Raw genomic sequence first — 21,315 nt, forward strand, 5'->3', positions numbered from 1 at the left:
ATATATGTCTGCATCCACTCTCCCTGGTGTTACAGATATTAATCATAACTCACTACTTGGTATTCATGACCAATTTTTCCCTATCTCATTTTGAAGTATAGATGAATATCTTCATGTGATTTATGTAATCTCTCTACTCTCCTTAAAATAAACTTAAACACTTTCTGTCAATTCTTATACCAATAAGTAATTTAAAATTCAGGACTTTAGCCCAAACTATATCCATATGTTAAGCTTTGACCCGGAGCCACAGATTTTTCTTTAACCTTAATAACTTCCTTAATATATCTGCATTCACTCCCCCTGGTGTTACAGACATTCATCACAACTCTACTTGTCTATAGTGACTAAATTTTCCCTATTTAAGTTCCGAACTGTGGATGATATTCCCAACCTGATTCAGGTAATCTCTTTACTCTCTTCCTTCTAAAAACAAACTTAATCACTTTTTAATAATACCTGTAATTAAGAAGTAGCTTGTCTAACTTGGATTTCAACCCAAAATTCCGTGGAGCCCACGTTAAAAACATATGAGTATCCTGTAAAACTTCCTAAAAGATTTTCTTTAAAAAGCAGCTTTTAATCTCTGACTCTCTGAGGTGCCATTACATATCACACAGCCTGGGACCCACAGTGTGCCAGCCCAGGCTTCTTCCCTCTTTCTTTGTTATATTCCCTGCTCTTGAGAGTTCACATGACTTAATATGGCACTGGACTCCACTTAGAAATAAAAACTTTCAACTCTTAGGATTATTACTGTATTCTTACCCATTCCATTAGTTTGCCAACTGTTGTTGCAAACATATTTTTGTGAAGTGAAAGACCACTGTTAGGTTTGAGTTAGTTGTATGTATAGTATTTGATGAAGTTATTTTTTTTCAGGTTGAGAATTACTCTGGTAGGATATCTTCTTGGTTCCTTATATATACTATCATATCATTTAAAAAGAGTGAAAAATTTAACTTCTTTCAGTCTGCTTTGTATCCATTTGATGTCCTGTTTTTTTTCTAATTGCTATAAATTGAAATATGAGTCTTCTATTTTGTAAATAGGAAAACAGTGTAGACCACCTTGTTTTGTCCCTGAAGTTAGTAGAATTGCTTCATACTTCTTTCCATTTAATTTGATGTTTGCTGCTGGTTTGTGGTATATTGCTTCTGTTATGCTCAGTTACGTGCCTTGCAACAAAATCAGCTGAGACATTAGAAGTCTATCAAGGAGAAGTCTAATTGCTTTTCTCAAAAAAATTGAAGATCAGTGAAGACAAAGACTGGGACGAGTGAAAAATTTCAAATCTAGCTATACAAACACCCCATCACTGTCAATGAATCGTATTAATATTTTCACCATACATAAGATGTTCTCCCCAGAGGCTGGTCTCATCAAATTATCACATGATTCTGACTAAGCAAAAACCACAAGGCTCTGTACTACATGATGCATCCAGACAGTACTTCTTCAAGCTGATTTAAGAAAAGTTAATTCAATAACCTTTTGAATGACAGAATCAGATGATGGTTAAAGTGAGTAATTTACTTAGAACTGACTTTCTCAAGAATGTAAAATTTCTCCAGCCTTGTTTGATGAGATAGGAAGTGTTGACATCCTTCGCTCTTTTTAGAAGTTACTTATGGTCCAATTCTTTCAATATGTACATGATCTCCTCCTATCATTTATCCTGAATTATATTATAAAGGGTACTGGAAGAAAACTGTGCAATAGGTAAAGGCAATTTGCTACAGAGTTTTAGCTGCAAAATCCAACTTTGATCATAAGAGCATGTTTATATTAGATACCAACTTATTGAAAGCAAAGGTGCCTAGCTAAATAATCCTGACATCCTATAGATAACAGATTAAGAACCAAGTTTATCTAATCCAGTGATTTTTGATATTGCATATCCCAGATACTAGGGCAAACAGATATAGCAAAGCCTCTATACACCAGCACAAATGAGGGACTCTCTTCCCTAAAAAGGAATGAAGTGAACAAATGTGCTTAGGTCTCTTAACAGAGGTGAATTTCTAATTTCCTATATAGACCTTGAACATTCAAATGCTTCTGAACAATTTGAAGTGTTTTTGTTTGTTTGTTTATTTTGTTTGTTTGTTTTTTCATGAAACTAAAGTTACTGCAAAGGGTGTTTAAACAAACTCAAGGCCATGAAATTACCCTGGATTATTCATGCCCAAACACCTATATCCTATGACAGCAACCTGGTCCAGGTTGCTAAGAGATATGATAGTTATCACTGTTAGTGAAAGAAGAATATAAGTTGGCTCTGGTTTAGGATCTTAAACACATATTTGTTAAAGAGTGGTGTTTTTCTTCATAGACAGTGGAGAGCTCTGAGTTTTTAATGCATATAGCAGGTGCATCTCCTGAACCATCCTGGAGTACAGTTTGAGAAACCCATTGACATCAATCCTGTTTCAATGTGGCCTCATTATGAACTAAGGGCAGTACTAATGAATGATGGTATGAGATAACAAACATGGTCCAAGGTATCTTTCTATACATAATGTTCATTATCTCAACTGATGAAAAATATGAATCACTTTTTTTTTTATTTGGGAGCATCATCATGAATGTAGAACCAAATATGTAGCTCCACCAGTTATTGTAACTGAGATGTTTTGGTGTTAAAACTTATAGGAAGGTCTTTTTTCCCATAGGGTAGAACTTATGACTCTGAGTCAGATGGTCAGATTGTGAAAAGGAAAGTCTATCATTATTGACCAGGAAAATCACTATGCATTTTTTACTCTGCATATTGATGCTATGATATACAGGGAAAGAAGGATCCTCACTGAGTGTTCAAAAAGTAATTGAAGTGATTCTACATTGGCATATGATCTACATACCTAAAGGCTCCTGGACAAAAAATAGCACACACACGCCAGAAGAGTAGAATGGAGGAAATAAAATTAATGCTGAATTTTCAAATTGAAACACAGAAAAAGATACAAAGAATCAACAAGTCCATGAACTGGTTCTTTGAAAATCTTTATATGATAGAAAAACCTTTAGACTAGTTAACTAAAATTCACAGTGATTTAATCCACAGTAATACAATCAATAAATGAAAGGTAAAAAAACAACTGAAATGTGGAAATTCAAAAAATCATATCTCATTCAAAAAGCTTATACTCAACTGCCCTGGGAATCTAGAAAAAATATGAAATTATAGACATGTACATGTATAAAGTTAAATCAATTCACTAAGTCTCTAATATGAAAGGATAGTGTACAAAACATTTTGAAGCTTTAAGTACAGCTAATTTGGATCCAATCTCAGAACCTCTATATGTCTCCGAATATTGTCATCTGTAAGGTCATGAAATAAATGTTACTGAAATTGTGTATAACCACTCACTATAGTGATGTGCAATTGCTGTGTAATTTAACATTCCATGTGATTGAACCCATCAGAATCAGGCTGGCCCACTTGCCTAAGATCTGTGGTTACTACCACTATTAGAGAAGTTAACTCTGTGTCAGAAACTTAAACTCATATACTACCATGAAGTTGAAGATCTCCTCAAAGGAACAAGAGAAACTTGGATTTTTATTGCATGTGTGATACAGTAGCAAGTTATATTCCTGAACCATCCTGCAGTCTGGATTGAAAATTTACTGCCGTCAATCCTGCTAGACTCTTAACTGAATTTGACGAAAACATGGTAATCAATTATTGTATGATGAAACCAACATGGTCTATATCATCTCTCTAGACATTTGGATACACGAAATATTAAGAAAGGTTCTGACGCAATGCTCTTCATGGATGAGAACAATTTCAATAAATATGGAACCTTTTACAAATGTAGTTCGGCAGCTTAATGCAAATGAAATGTTATGGAGACTAGAATTAGAGCCAGAATACATGGTGAAAATGTCTATCTTTCATCACATGAGAGAAAAGTCATTATGCTTTTGTTACTGCCCATGTCTGTAGTGTGAGGTAAAGGGTAAGAGTTATCCTCATATCTTCCAAACAGACATTAAAATCAAAGTGTAATTCTCAGCTTTCCAGGTGAATATTTGGACAATTTTCTTCGTTTCAGGGCTTACGATATCAAGTTAATGTCTACATATAGGACAGGCATTTACAGGGCATGTATTTGTCTGCTCCAAACTTGCCCAAAAATCAGTGGGATGTATGGACATTCTGCTGACATACTGTGACCCACTTTTGTCTAAGGCTCAATGGTATAACCATGGGAAAATTGAGAATGTACAAAGAACAAAAGGAGAACTCAAGCTCAAATGTTTGTGCTGAAGAACAAAGAAAGGATTGCTATACCAGATATTAATAGTAGGGCTCTAGTAACTAACCTTCCCCAGGGTTCTTGTCTTGGTTCCACAATACTGAGATGCTCACACTTAAATATGTTGTAACTAGATATGTAAGGCTATTCCTGCATATCTAAGCAATGTGTTAGGTTTGTAGTAATGTAAATATAAAATAGTGATATTTCTTTCAGAAGTGGGCATATGTGAGTGCCTGAGACAATGGCTAAGACTGGGAGAGTAACTACACTGGTAACTGTTGGAAAGTAGAGGCTAAGAGTACATAATTGTTTCTAATGAATATTTTTCTGGGTGGGAAGATGTTTTATCCACAAGACCGGAAAAGGTCAAAAAGAAACTACAAATTCTTCCAGGTACTTTTCCAAGAATTTCATCACTCCCTCAAGATTGCTTTACATAGTAGCTGAACATTCATGGTCAAAACTGAATAACTGAAGGTAATGATAAATGTGTCCATGATAAATTAATTGTCCATGTGGACATCAAATTTCAGGTCCGGTGAAAATAAAGAAAAGTATGTTACAGGTTACAGTAGTAAACTCTCATTAGTGTCCAAAGAAGGGTGCTTAGGCCTCCTACATACCTTTAATCTATTATACCACATGGAGATATTTATACATGGAGATATTTATCTGTCTATTTTATGTTTGATATATCTCATTCATTGCTTTTCAGTCTCACAGGTAACAGTTGGCCAAAATCAATAACTAATTATTTTTCATTATCCAGGCGATCTAGTTCTCCATATAGTATATTCATTGAACTATCTCAGAGATCCACTGGACTTCTGACTTCCCAAACACCTCCCCACCCCACATTCCCATTTTGAGCTTTGTCATTGTGATACTACCTGCTCAAGGGGGATACCAAAGTTAATTAAATCAATTTGGAAAGTATTTATTTTATTTTTCCATACTTTCAACTTTGTGGTTAGTCAGTATTTTACCGTGGCTTTTGCAGACTGTCGATGTACGCTATGGCATAGCACTAAGAAATGGTCATAAGTCTGTGGGATTAAAACACACATATTCGGGTCATTCATATCATAAGAATGACAATTCTGTACATTTATTCACTGAATATATATCCCAAGTTCACCTAGTGGAAAATTACAGGAAGCAGAGTGAGGAAATTTGGCTTAGGCTTCAGTAAAGAAAGACCAAATTCATGCCCCAAATTTATTGGGGAGGATTTCAGGAAGACCAGCCTAATTCCCAGGAACAAAAGCTGAGATATAATGACAGGAAGGAATGGACCATTGCCCAGGTGTACTTCTTGGGCAGAACTTTACTCTCTTAGGAAAGAAAAAAAAACTTCTAAATGCATGAGTAGGTCTCAGCAGACCAAGAAGGGTCTGACAAGTGGCTCAAACATAGCAGGGAACCCAGGAGTATCCAGGAGCAGACTTGTCAAGAAGATAAAAGCCTCAGATAAGTATCTAATGGACCCCCTCAGGCACTTAAGAATTCATGAAAATTGAATTTTCACTAGATCTGAGGCCTATTCATTTCTTGTCTTCCTTTTCTTAGCTATATTATGAATACAGGATCATGGTCCACCACCCAACTAACTCGGGCATGGTCCTTGGAATTTGGGAAGGTAGATATTACAGAAGTGATGGTTGATGACAGCACAGGGCAGGATACAACAGTGCCTGTTGAATTTTTGCTCACTGATTTATATTTTATATTTCTGATGTTATGGAATATGGTGAAAATGTGGGACATTAACGTTTTTACAAAGCAAATATAAGTTTATTAAGACAAAAAAACAATAAAACAGGGAAATACATCCAGGACAGAAATAAACATGGAATCTGTTGATTGAGGCTGCTCATTTATAGTATCACTACTTATCCTGAGTGAGTTCCAGCCATCCCTGCATGGCTACATAGCAAATTCCAACACAATTGGTAAAATCTAAAATCCAAGCCAATGAAAAAAAAAAAGATCCAGCTGCAAACAAAATGAAAAATATTTTCTTGGGTAACAATGTTAAATACCATTATTTAGTCTGGTTCTAAAATTTTGTCCAAATGTACCATCTCAACAAATATCAAGAAGCACTACGCTTTAATTATAGTTGGTGCCTAAAGAATTTTTGAATTTTCCTAATACAATGGGCCTTTTTATAACCATTGTAACTTTGTTTTCTTGCAAGCATGCTCCAAATTGTTACCGAGGTCACTGGCTTCACATACAACTTCTAGTGACACTGAAAGATAAAAGCAACACCATGAACCAGTATACCGTTACATAATTGTAGTTTCCACCTATTCTTGCTGTTTTGATCAATATACAAGCTTTTTTACTAAAATAATGCAAAAATATAGAAACCATTCTGCTATAACCTAGAAATTTGATTATGCATCCAAAAGTCAAAATACAAAGTCAAGCCTTAACTTCTTCCTGGTTCTTAGTATATCATTTATGTAATTATCATATTCACAAAATACACCAACTTACAGTCGGTGTGCCCATTAATTCATTGTCTAGCATTGATTGAGGGGAGACAAACCTGTCCTTTCAATGTCAAGCTCATTGAGATCATTCTCCATCTCCTGACACAGCCTACAATATGTAGAGTTCTAGCTTTTCACAACAAATTCAGAGGGGAGAGCAGTACTCTATCCTCTACCCTGCTTGGTGCCACACTCCTTTCTTCTTACAACACAAAAGAGGTAACCTGGAATGCTTCTTGCCTCCCAAGCCTCCTCTCTTTTTCACTCCCTGTCCAAATAGGCCTTTCTCTTGCCTGAATGTCCTTCCTTGCCCCCTTTTCTTCTGTTTTTCTGTCTCATTTTCCTCCTCAAGGCAGCCTCCTTTTGGTTCTTTTCCCTCATCTGCTCCTTGGTGTCCCTGTTTACCTCCAACTGAGGTTTCTTGCTCTTCATTACTTCGAGTAGCTCCAATTGGTTCTTTTTCTTGGCTGTAAAGTCCCCAAATACTTTCTTAAATTTCCTCTTCTTGCCAGAACCCTGGGAAGCTTTCTCCTTGGAGAAGCGATTCAGGAAGCATTCCACCAAAGATTTGGAGACCTTGACCACTTTCATGGTGTGGTCCCGTTCCTCTTTTGTTTCTTGTAGGATTCAGGCCCACTGAGCTGGGAACCTGTACCTTGTTCTCACAGGGCAGTTTCTGCTGAAGGTTCACTTCCTTCTCGGCCATGTATTCTTTCTTGGCCTGATTCCTCTTGGAAAACTGGTCTCCCACGGGGTTAGAGCTCTCAGGAACCTTGTTAAGCCACTCCTAGTGTCATCGTGTGTGTGCATGTAGCCAAAAGTGCATCACCACTGGTCGTTTACCTTTTCCCACAGGAGTGTGTTCTTCTTCTTGGGATAGTTGCCTTTAAGGCTAGCTACTGATGCCATCGGGTGAGTGGCCTTGGCCAGTGCATCAGCGTCTCCGTGGGCAGGCCTGTAGTGGGCTCCTGAATGTGTTGTACTACCGGCTTTTCTACATTCTGCCTTGGCAGCTGTCACAACTTCTTTATGTGATGCTGCGCATTTTCCTGAGCTCAGCCTCTGGCAATGACCCGGCCTGGTGCAGCAATCAGGGTTTGGCTGTCTGGAGCCAGCCAAGTTTCCCAGTTCGAACTGCGGCTCTAGCTCCCTGTGCATCAGGATGCACTGCAACTTCTCTGCTTCCTCCTGCTTGACCGTGGCTTGCAACTCCTAAATACTATGCCCTTCCATGGCTCTTGCATCATTCTTGGTTCTCTCACATTTGAGGACTTTATCTTTCAAAAATGGATAGAAAGTTTCCAAATTGATGTCTTTCCTGTACCTGAGCACCTATGTGTCCAGGACAGTGGATTTTTCATTGAACAAAATGGGGTGGTAAAACAGATTTCATGAAAACACATGGGCAAGTGTATTCAAGCCAGGCCCTCTCTCAAGGTTTACACAATGAAACAATATACTCCAACTTGCATACATTTAAAGGTATAGGAATATGATATTCTACTCTGGGAAACAGCAAAAACTGTGGGAGTGGACAGGATGTCAAATGAATGGACCCTGGTTCACACATTTCACAGAGAAGAACATTCCTCATTCATGGTGTTTAGATTTTTGTGTGTTAACAAAGGCCTTCTACCCATATCATGGCCTTAACCACAACTACATATATTCAATAGATATTAATAATAAATGAGAGACAGTAAAACTAACAATATTAATTTAAAGTATACTAGACAATGGTTTCTATGAAAAGCCCATACATACAAACATTTACAACGAGAGGACATACACACACACACAATCCCACACACACACACACACACACACATACACACACACACACCACACATACACACATGCACAAACACACAACAAGAAAGACAGTCAGAGAGAGAGAGAGAGAGAAAGAGAGAGAGAGAGAGAGAAGGAAAGAGAGACAGAGAGAGAGCATTGTATGAAACTAGAAAGGTTTTGGTTTTTACCCAGAATGTTAAATATGTGTAAGTGTCGGGTGTTGTGTGTACCTGGAAGCGAATGGGGGACAAGAGATGTGAAGAAGGACGCCAAGACAAGAGTTTGATCAAGGCGACAATTTTATCTTTCCCCAAGGTTGAATTTCTACCATAACATGGATAACAGAGGGATGGGGGAAGTATGAAACATTTACACAGGCGAAGGACACAGTATTCTTGTGGTCAGGGAATAGGCTGATGTTGACAGGTTGTCAGAAAGGTCACAGGTTTGTAACATCTGTTAGTCAGCAGGATGTTGGTATTAGCTTTATCATAGCATTCATCCTGATCACCAGATTTGTATTAGTCTTCTGGAGCTGGCTGAGGATTTTCCAAGAACCCAGTCATATTTAATTCTAAACATAATAACATAAAAAATGGAGGGATTCCAGGGCATTGATCCCAACAAACATGTGCATACAGATGATATATGGTTGTAGAATAGAACCCAACAAGTGTTACAGCCACCATTTTCATGAGATATATGTTTCTCATACACCTATTATCTGAGGGGTTCAGTTTATACATTTTCACACATGCATTATATTTGGATTGAAGTTACAGAAATTTCTCACTTGCAACAGGACAATGTTTGATAAATTTCAGATTTGGCACCATAGTTGGTTATTATTGGTGGAATTAAGCCATGTCTTCTGTGCACATAAAGCTACCTATTATTCCTTATAGAAAAAATTTTCTGGCTGTGTAGCAGAATTCTTTTCCAGGAAGGAGAACACCACTGTGGTGGACAAGACATTACTGAAGGACATTATCTCCTTTTATCTTCTCATTGCTGGTCTCTAACAATACAACTGTTTTTGTTGTTCAGGTCAAAAAATTACTTAAGATATTTAGTAAGAATTCAACAGTCCATTTTCTTCATAGTTCTCAGAGTTCAGAGTAGGTAGAAATGATGAATCAGATCCTAAAAGACACCTTAACTCAGTTAACTTTAGATATGTGTAGATACTTGGGGCTCTCATATATGCCTGGAAACACCCTCTGTGATTTGGGATTCTTTATGGGGGACCTCTTTCTTCCTACCTAAGCTTTAATCTAAAATATTGTAGAATCTGAATATCAAAGATTTCTGAAGATGGTGATGGCTCTCAACAGGATATGAAAGCAAATGTGATTAAGTGTCAATCAAGTCTATGATTCTTCATTCCCTCCCAATACCCATTGCTTTTAACTAGGAGATCAATCTGGATTATGACACATAACTGAGAGTTGGGAACAGTGCCATAATGGTCTCCAAAATTTGATCTTGGGTACATTGAAGGGTGTTAATGTGAAAAAAGATTTAGATGTGGATACACAGCTCAAATGTTGGCCCTGCCAAAGAGGGGTGATTCAGCATTTGGGTCCAAGTAGAAGAGATGATCAGAACTGTAGGATAGAAAATATTTTATCTGTGATCCCAAACTCTTCATACACAATGCTTGCTACAAATTCTTTGGTGTACTGACCAGTATTGTTAAGATACCCTGGATCTAAGCTTGCTGACTGTTAATACTGCAATGAATAAGCTTGATAGCTCTCTGCCCCTCTAGGCTGCACCATGCATCCCATTCTCTGATCTTCATGGAGTCCTGTGTGACATAATGGATGAGACATCTAATCCCTCTGATCAACAGTACTTAGACAGTATAACTGATTATAGTTACGAATCAACCAGGACTGAAGGAACCTACGGTCTCAGGACCCTTAAGTCTATCCAGGGCCATCTTTCGGTCAATGTTAGAGAACCAAATGTAAAGTTATAAATTGTGTTTTTCTATTCAGCATGAGATGTGTAGATAAGCTGATATTCCCCAAATTAATGATGAACTCACCATTGTGACTTGGTTTGGAGATACACAAACATCTGGAACAGGTCCTGCATATAAAAGATGAAAACCTTCTAGAAGAGAGTCTTGAAGACCTTGATTGGAGATCTATTACTATCTAGGTACTCCAGAAGAAGAAGCATCAGTTATTTTATCAGGTTCATGTAAGCTGGCAAGAAGGAATGTTACTCTGCTGGTAGGGCATGGGAATTAAAGTATACATACACTTGCTATGATCAAGGAGTCTTATTTCCAATCCAATTGCTCCAAAGTTATTATGTGAAACCCATGTTTCCCTTAATCCATCAGCAAGGAATTAGCATGGTTGTACAAATCATGTACACACACACACACACACACACACACACACACAGACACACACACACACACACAACTTTGCATCTGTCCCCTATCACATCACTCCCAACATTTGCCCCAGAGAATGCTCACTTCATCTATTCATCTGCTCCTAAAAATTGTTCTCTACTATATTACGCATTCCATAACCAATTTCAGGAACTTCTGTAAATGTTAGAAGTCACTTTATGGATTATTAACTCCTCCCATACAAATGTAACACAATACTGTTGGTTATACTTAAGTGATTATCCTCCCCAACGATGGAGGAATTGCTATCCTGACAGACTATACACAAACTATAAATCATACTTAATGCAGATTACAGTAACAAAGTAATAGTAATTTAATGCTATATACAATAGCAAGATATACAGTTATCCATAAAAAAGATTCTGCATTGAAAATGAGGTACCATCAACCTATTCTGACCTATAACACAGCAACAAAATCCTTATATTTTCAGAATACATGCTACCCCAGAAAACACTCAGAATTTGGGGGCTTGTACTTTGGCGCATACCACATGCTTTTATGACCTGATTGCAAGTACAGTTTAAAATTCTGTGTTCTGGTACAGCTTGGACCTAGAAAGAAATTTTTTTTTCCTTGGGATAATGTCATCAATTACCTAGCACTTTCCAAAAGTACAGTAATATACTGGTACTCCCAATGTAGTACTATGTTTTCTCTTCTTGTCATTGTTATTTCTGAAGCTGCTACTGGATGGATATTTGCCATAAAACTCCAAGATTAAATAAATATGGTCCTATGATTGGCAATATATGTAGATATATAGGTGAAGGAAATAATCACCATAGCCCTGTAGCATTCCTTAATAGCCCAGAAGAAGTGGAAATACAGAACTGAAAATCTACACTTGTTTTTCCTTCAGCAGTCAGGACTCTGTGCACACTCAGGTGAGATATATTGTTTATATCCTGACAAATAATGAATGGTCAAGAAGCCCTGACATTGGTCAGAGTGAAACCTAGGAGCACAGTCGAAAGCTCTAGAACTAAAAGAATAAATCCCAACCAATAGGAAACAGTCAAGATCAGTACTGAAATCAAACAAGTAGAAGAGGGAGAGAGAGAGAGAGAGAGAGAGAGAGAGAGAGAGAGAGAGAGAGAGAGAGGAGATAATCCAAAGAATTATCAAACCCAAAAGCTGGGTCTTTGAGAAAACCCACATAGAAAGATAAACCCATAGCCCATCTAACAAAGGCCTCAGAGGTAGGAACTAAATTAGCAAAATCAAAAGGAAAAAAGGAGGCATGGCAACTGAAACAGAGTAAATTAAAAAAAAATCACTAGATTCTATGACAAAGAATATATAATAAAACTGGAAAACATAGATGATATGAATGATTTTCTAGAGAAGTTCCGCCTACCACAGTTAAATCAAGAGCAGGTAAATTTCTAAACAGACACATACCTGCTAACAAAATACCTGAAGTCACTAACCACGCCCCCCAAAAAACAAAACAAAACAAAAAAAACCGAAAAAAAAACCCAAAAATCAAAATACAGACAGTGCAGGTGAAATGAGAAAGAAAGAAAGAGAGAGAGAGAGAAAGAGAGAGAGAGAGAGGAAGGAAGAATGAAGGGAGGAAGGAAAGAAGGAAGCAAAAAAGAGGGAAGGAAGGAAGAAAGGAAGGAGGGAAGGAAGGAAGGGAGGGAGGAAGGAAGGAAGGAAGGAAGGAAGGAAGGAAGGAAGGAAGGAAGGAAGGAAAAAAGACAACTATGCCACTGTTGGTCTGAATCCCTCCAAAATTTTTACCTTTGGCTCACTATTGTTGCCCTCACATATTCTGGGCAACAAATATGTTGATTCTTGTCTTTATGTATGGCCCCTATCAACATATTTCTGAAGTTCAATAAGAATGTTATCTTCCCTTTTCAACTCATGGTGGTGAGAGAACAATTTCATCCAAGATTTGAGTTTGTGGTCTATTCAGTAAAAGAGTTAAGGATGCTTTTGTCACATTTTGTCTCCATTGAGAAAATAGGAAGTAAACAATTTACTATCAATCCTGAGTGTAAGGTGTTTTGGTACTGAGGCTCATTTGCTTCTCTGACTGTTTTGAGATGAGCAGATACCAACTAAAGTTTAGCACGACATAGTAAAAGAACAGGAGATTAGATAAAGTAACCCTTCTGTATCAACATGACTTAGAATAGCTTAAGTTGAAATCTGAGGAAGAAAACTGTAGGGAGGTCTGTCTCTGCTTTTCATCTTGGCACTTGTATATATTTAAGAGTAGAGTATCACATGGTTTCATGTTTGCTATGATTTTGTCCATACATTCAGGTCATAAATTGAATAAAGTGGTGTTTCACAGAGAATGTCTACATGTATATCACCTAGAAGAAATTTTTTGACTGGATATTCATCATGTCATGGTCCCTGTAGCATTAAAAATTATAACTAAGTTGTCCTTGAAGGGTTTTATAGATAAACTGATCAATAATTTTTTTCTATAGTCCTTGCAACTGCCATGTATAATATTAGCTCCATCAATAAGAACTTTGTTAAATAGTTTTTATAACCCACTGATATTGGTCTAGAATTTATAAGCCAGTTGTTATCTCAGGAACAAGGTTGCTGTTGTGATATAAAAGGGGCTCAAATGTTTTTCTCTGTGATACCGTTCTGAAATGCTGGCAAGCTTAGCATGCTGGTTGTTTCTGCACAATATTTGGTTTTTCTTCTTGCGTACTATTGTAGTTTTTATTTTTGACTCAGGTATTTCCAAACCTAACAGACCCTATTCTCCCATCTAATCACGATTTTCCTTTTCTGCTTGAGAAGGATATAGATTCTAAATACTACCTGTCCACCAAGCTATAAATTTCATGGCCTCATGTAAAAGAGAATGTTCACACTTGGCATTTATCAAGCAAATTACATCTTGAAAATAATTATTTCAATAACATTCATGCAAGCAAATATTGATACTTTACTAAGTCATCTCCAGTAGGCCCCAAGTAAAGGCAATATTATTAGGAAAATTTGAATATCATAAACAAGGTTCAGACAAATAGAATGACAGTGATATACAAGGTAACTTAATCCTGACTCACATGAGGAAAGCATGATATAACTGTATACAATGTGCATCTGCCAAACAGTATGGTGTATCCCTTCTACATGAACCTCTGTTATATTACTCCTCTGTATCCCTGCCTTGAAGTAATTCTCAAACTACCTGGTTAGGTGCCAAAACTATCCAGAATGTTTAAGTTTTTTTTTTTCATTTCTGCTCTCACTGCAATCCTGAGATAACTAAATTGTCAATTATGGAATTGCATGTATTTAAATAAAATCAAACCAAACAAAAAATATTGGTACAAGTAAATAACAGTAGGCGATTTTATTTGCTGGTAAACTTCCTGTCCATCTTTTGGATTATGCCTGAGGTTCAAGTTGTACTCCATGACCATGTGTGACACAGTTAGTTGGCAAAATCATATGACCAAGAGCAGAACAGAGTTCAGAGGAAAGGTTTCTGCATCATTTAAAACAAAAGGAGACAGCTTAATTAGGGAACAAGAATTGACTCATTTCCCTATTTAGTTGTGCAATCATGCACGCACCATAAAAAATTTGTTGCTTCAAACTCAATCAACATAAGTAGTAAAGACATTTAAAGGCCAACATTTTTACAGAGTTGATAAGGTTTCATGGATTTTGTCTTAAACTGACATGGCTGCTGCCGCCTCATAAGACCAAGCATGCCAGTTTCTCTGTTTCCTGTTTTAATCTGACATTTGGATATTCGTCAATATCTACCTTAAGATAAAAAAAAAATTGAACTTACCCAGCCTATGCCAAATTTTAGAAGAAGATTGCGTTTGTATTCCACCAGCACGGGCTCTGCCGTAAGGATATATGATTTATTCACAGAGAATGGTCTATCAAGTCTTGAAAGACAAAGTGCTTGCATAAAGATTGTATTTCTAATAGTAAATAGATTTCAATGTAGATTCAAGCTGATGCCTCTCTGTGATAAAAGTGTATTCCTCCCAATCTGTTTATGTAATATTTGTTAGGAACAAGTGGTGTGTCACTAAATTCTAAATACACCTGGTAAGGAATGCTTACTTTTAATATATATATATATATATATATATATATATATATATATATATATATATATATGTATGTATGTTCTGTACAAGTACAAAACTTAAGAAGTTGATATAGTGATGAAAGATTGAAAAATAAAAAAAAAGCCCAAGTAAGAGAGATCTCAAACCAAGAGTTGTCTTTTGGACGACAAGCTAGAAGAGTGTCATAATCATTTATGTCTTCAGATACAAGTTAATACTCATTGATTCTACAAAAAGAGATGAGCCCAGGTTCTCCTCAAGTGAAGTGTATTCTTCAGCCATCATTCATTTCGTTTCATGGTATACGTAGTAGGAGGTATTGCTCATATCTTTTTTTAGTCACAAGATGTGGACTTGCATGTCATAGACCAAATGTACTCTAGTTAAGTATACCTGTCTGTACTTGAAAATGGGATTTACCCTTTGAGTTCCTTATCTTCTACAACAGGTTGAAAAAGTTAAGTTTTCCTCCTAGTCTGGTGAGGACTGGGAAGGGGTATTGGAGCTTACTGGAAGAGGATGGCTTGATTTGGTCCTTCCAAGAATAGTACTTATGATTTGAAGCCTCAGTCTTCCTAAATTGCCAAAATCAAAAGTTTTCTGATCAGTAATTTGACAGCGAGCCAAGAATTGGTATATGTAAAGTGACTTTCCTGGAAGCTCTTTAATGCCATGGTTAGTACCAAAGAAAAACAGGATGAGACTCAGTAAGAATAACACGTCATCTCTCAGCTTAATCTGTTGAAGCACTTCATTCTCAGCAGAGACCTATAGGTTACATGGGTCATCGATAACAAAAGGGACACCCTCCTGGTCATATATCAAGGTCTCAGTTTCTTTTTACTTGAACACATATGATTAGGGATTCAAGATGTTGAACAGTTTGGACTGAAGGACTTATCTACCTCAAATGTGACATTAGCTGAGAATATCCTCCTATTCTCCTTGTTTAGGCCAGCTTTTGTATTTCAGTACCAGCATAATGACATTAGAAAGTGTGGTATAAGTCTATGATGGCATACATCATCATATGGCTAAGATGGTTTTGTTTATTGTACTTTGAGATAATGCCACATCATTGTATTCATTTGGTATTCTAATTGTATTTGTGTGTGTGTGTGTGTGTGTGTGTGTGTGTGTGTATCCCTTAAGATCTGGAAATTCTATGTCCTTGATTTGTTCTCAGAACTAGCCTGTCTCTATTTCCATTGTATGATAGAGATGAGACTGAGAGCCTCACTGTGAGGAGTGCAACATTTCACCTTGTCTCACTTTTGATGAACAATGATAGTTCCTGGTGTTTGTTATAAATTATTTCCCCTTTAAATACTTTGTGTACCAATAGATTCTATGATTGAGAATTCTTACCTAATAACAGGAGAATAGTGTTCACAAGTTTAGGTTGGAACCCAGACTATGGCACACAGTCCAGGAATGTACTTGGCAAGCTAGTCTATTCCTTCAAGCCCCCTCATGGAGCGCAAACAGATTGCTTCCTTCTATTGTTTGCTGGCTCTCCTGGCCCCATGTCCATAATAATAAGCTTAATAAGTACTGAAAGGACCCAGTATCAAGGGGCAAGTGTGTGGCATGACCTTGGCTGGGATACTTCAGGATTCAGCCTGAATTCATGTAGCCCTTCAATTCTTATTTCAGGACTGAACTGTATTATTGGTATATGTATAAATTAAGTCTATGACTTTTACATAATTACTTCCTGTGTTTTATGTATATATCATATAGATTAAATTTATGACTTTTATATAATTATTTATTGTATTCAAAGTGAGTTTTAATTTTTCACCTTGTGAAGAATGGTGGCAAGAAAGCCAATCACATAACTTAGGATGGAGGAAAAGCTCTTGGTAGGAGTAAATCCTCACCACAGAAAATATGAAGTTCAGGAAATGAGCAAAGACCAAGTTCTGCTAGCTGGACTGTCAACATCCCAGTGTAAACTTTAGACATGCTCAACTAAAAATGTCCATCAAGGTAGCACCTCCTAACTGACAGTTCTGATGGTGTCTCTGGTGTTCTTTTGAATCCATCACTATCTCCTTTTGTGTTTACTGTTGTGCCTGAAAGACATTTACATACTCAGATTGGGTCAACTTTTAATTTGTATTTTTTCTACCATCGAAATACTGGTAACTCTCCTGATATATCTGCTCAGAATTTCCCAAGTATGCTGTTGTTACAGTAACTTCCATTATGAGTACTATGCTGAATATTTTCCTGTAGATCAGCATACAGAAATCATGCATGTATCTGATTTCCTCTACAGTAATTGTGGGCACCCTGCTATCAATGTGCTTCAAATCAAGTGGGCCAATGTTCGTTAGATTGTTTAAGTGTGTTTTCTCAATCAATATTTTTGAAAACTGATCTTGAGAAATGATGTTTTCATTTTCAACAGAATAATATTTATTTATTACATTTGGTGTTTTATGATTTTTAAATATACAATATTCTTTTGAGTTTTTTACTGGCAAAGGCTGATTTTACACCAATGAACTTCACATCACTAGGTCCTAGGAAAAGAAAATCAAACAAACAAGCAAATAAACAAACAACCACAGCCAATCCAGACAGGAGCAGGCAGAAAAATATTGATGCCCTCACATGCACCTTTGTTTTTCTTGGCCACAACCACTCATACCTCTCTAAAATCAATGCCACCAGTTGATTTTCTTGTCAGAATGTGAGAATCGTCTTTGCTTTTTCTGTCTTCATTAAGCACTACCAGCCAATCCATTCCTCCTAGTGTCTGTTGATATGACCCCATCATACCAATCTTCTCTATTGGAATACAAAGGTAGATAACTCCCTTAAAAGGAATTCTAGATCCCCTTTGTTTCCTCCACATGCTCTCAATTTTTATATCTTGATCCTGTAAACACAACATGGTTCTTAGATGCCCGGGACATGAAGTGTTGTGTAGTCCCAGAATTCTCAGGCTCTTGAAAGATGCAGGACGTGGTCACTGAGTACCTGTTCCTACTTTCCATTCATTATCAGAGCAAAATGAAGCTGCTCCTTGCACAGAGAATCATCAGTCTAAGTATGGGTAAAAAAGGCTTAAGATAAAATGAAAACAGATAAATCTGTGTTTGTGTGTGTGTGTGTGTGTGTGTGTGTGTGTTTGTCTGTCTGTGTGTGCATGTATGCACAAGCTGTTCCTCCTCAATGGCACAGGAGACTTAGACCTCTAGAAGGGAATTATCTTTGCACCCCAGAAAGGATCTGACCAGGTGTAGTTAATGAGCATCATAACTCTGAAACTCTGAGATAGTGGTCCTAAAATTCTTACTGCCTTCCTCAAATGATAGATGTTACTTCCTCCTGACTACAAAACTCCCATTCTACCTGAGGACTGAAACAGTGGGCTTTCACTAATCTTTCACAAATTTCCAACTTCAGAGATGGACAGAAACTTCCCAAGATGGTTCAACAAAGAAGGGATCTTATATTGGACAAGTTTTGTTCATAGACATTAAAGAAAGATTATTCCCTGATTCTTCAGCCATTTTCTGATGTCCCTTTAGTTGTTACTGCTTCTCTTTTAATACTTAGATCTCTTAATTAAAGTGTCTCTTACCTTCATTCTTTACATTCTGATCCCTCTTGTCTCCCATTCTTAAAGCAAATCAAAACTTTTTTTCTTATCTCAAGATTATTTGTATAAGATGCACAGCAAACTGATCATCTGCAAATAGTGCAAATCTGCAAATGACACTGAAGTCCATCAGTATTCACCTTGGCAGAAGGCTTTTCTACCAGTCTTTCAGAGTGGTATGGGCACCTTTGTGAATCCAGACAGGAGCTGAAGTCTGAGCCTTAGGTGGTGCTGTGGCCTCTGCCTTTGTCTGAACCTTGTGCTTTAGCTGGCAGAGACTTTGCCATGTTGTTTTGGAACCTCTTCTGAAATTTGGTTTGAGAAATAAAAGCCAGATAGTCGAGGTTCCGGCTGGGTATTTTGGCACCTTGGACTTGATGGCCTGAGGCTTCACGATGGGCTTGATATCCTTTGTTCGTGCGCTCACTGTCTTTCCTTTGTTGACTTGTATCTTCATCAGGCCTTTCTTGTCAGGCTTCGTGGCAAAATATATGTTCCTCAGAATCTTGGGGTCACCTCCCCTAAGAGATTCATATCTTTGTGGCTAGTGTTTTTTGATGACATTTTTGTGCTACTTGAGGGACTGGTTGTATGTAGTGTTCGTCATGGACTTGGATTTTTCTGTCCAATAATTGGAGGCTACCACAACACCTAAAATAGGAGAGGAAGGAGCAAAACTGAGGTTTTTCCTGGATTGCACTGTTGCTCTAATACCAGTGGTTCTGTGAATCTGTAATTCCTTAAGTGGGCTTGCTAGGAATGACAAAGACAAACAAGCAGACAAAGCTTGTATCTTTAAATACTTCAAAAGAATAACTCTGTAAAAGCATTTTCTTGCAGTCAAGTTCCCTACAAATGATTAATTGCAATTACTATTTTGGAATGTCTCTTTATGTTGTAGCTGTCTCCTTTTCCTGTTAACTTTTTGCATCATGACTTCTTCTTTCCATTTTACCTTTAATGCTGCTTAGATGTTAAAAGAACATCTGAGTTTGGTGCTTTGGTTAGATGGAGTGTCCTCTGACTGATAGAAATTGCTTCCACCACCACACTCCTTTAATTTTGCCTTCTGCATGTCATCTGTGCTTCCAAAAACAAAGTTCTTTATTTCTCGAAGCCACCTTCTTTGGTAATGAAAATGTTTTTTTTTAAATCTTTCAGTTTTTTATTCATTTGTAGTCTGAATCCCTTTTTTTCTCCTAAGTGATGTGTTTGATGGCATGTGCATATAGTAAAAAAGACCTCGATTATGAATGCTTTCCCAAATATGTAGTCTATTAACTTTTCAATCCTCCACTTATTAAATTCCTATGATCATAATTCTTACTAGTGCCCACCCCCTTTTTGGACAGAAAAAAAAACTCCTCTTATATGTTTATATGTCTTTCTTTGTCCATTTTGGCTTTCTAAAATTACATTAAATATATTATTTGTGAAATTTCAATACTATTTCATAAAACCATCATTTGGATGTTTTTTTTAATTCAATTTTAAAATTCTAAGGTCTCATACAATTTTGCAGCTGAGATATACACTCTTTATGATGATGCTTCAATTTCATCATGACCCTAACCCTTCATGTAAAGGTCCACAGGTTATGTGATGAAGAGGGATGTGCTTATATGTTTTTATTCTAAATTTCCTGAAAATAGAATTCTAAATGAGACAGATACCTGGTCCTACTATTGGTTCTTGAGACTGAACTCTGGTCTCAGGCATATGTCAAAAATACTCACTGATTAAGGCCTTTACAGGCCACAATCTACCAGAAGTTGTGGGGAAAAAAAAGATACAGGGGAAGTAAACCTCTTTAGGAAGGTTCTTTGGAGAAACTCCCTTCTGGGTTGCCTGGAATCTGGCAGGTCAGCTCACAGGTCAACAAGAAGCAGCACCTTGATCCTGTCCAGTGATATACAAAAGTCCAATAGAGTTGGGATGACAAACATGAACAGAGTGATGTAACTACCTAACACACACAGCCAGGCTCAGCTTTGGCTTGTGTCAGCAGGAGGGACCAGTCGGAATGTCAGAATTTCTCTGCTGTGCCACTCTCAGGGAATTGAAGAGCAGGAAAGATGGAAGACCTATTAGTACTGCACATCTAGCTCTATAATCAAACAAACCTCAGTCTCTCTCCAAATATCACATGCTTTCCACTTGTCCTTTCTCTGCACCGGTCTTGCCTAGCATGTGTTTTCATTTGACATCATTCTAATAAGTGGACTGCGTTCAGGGAAGTGGTAGAAAACTGCACGAGAAATTTGTTGTTGCATTTCTTTCTATACAGTCCCAACAAATACAATTTAATTACACAATGTAGGACAGAACAATACATTTGTATTGTGAACAAAGAATCCTTCATCAAGTGTCCTTTCACTTACTTGCATTAACAGAATATTTTCATATGTGTCTGTTTCAGTTCCACATTCCTACGTGTTTGTCCCATCAAAACAGTATCCAACAGTTTTTATCAAAGGATTGTTATATTTCAAATTCCTACTTTTATTTTATTTCAGTCAGAAAGCGGAAACTCTATCACCCAACATAAGCTTGAAGAAGGAGTAATTGAGCAATTGAATGTAATCAGTTGTCAATCAAAAATGTAATTGGA

General features: G+C 37.1%; 1 pseudogene; it reads right to left on the reverse strand.

Annotated features, from left to right (window-relative positions):
- Positions 1-17,154: 17,154 nt before the first annotated feature.
- On the reverse strand, positions 17,155-21,150 carry Tmem106b-ps1 (transmembrane protein 106B, pseudogene 1; annotated as a pseudogene).
- Between the last annotated feature and the right edge of the window lie 165 nt (positions 21,151-21,315).

This window comes from Rattus norvegicus, chromosome Y (genome assembly GCF_036323735.1).
Source record: "Rattus norvegicus strain BN/NHsdMcwi chromosome Y, GRCr8, whole genome shotgun sequence".
Taxonomy (NCBI): domain Eukaryota; kingdom Metazoa; phylum Chordata; class Mammalia; order Rodentia; family Muridae; genus Rattus; species Rattus norvegicus.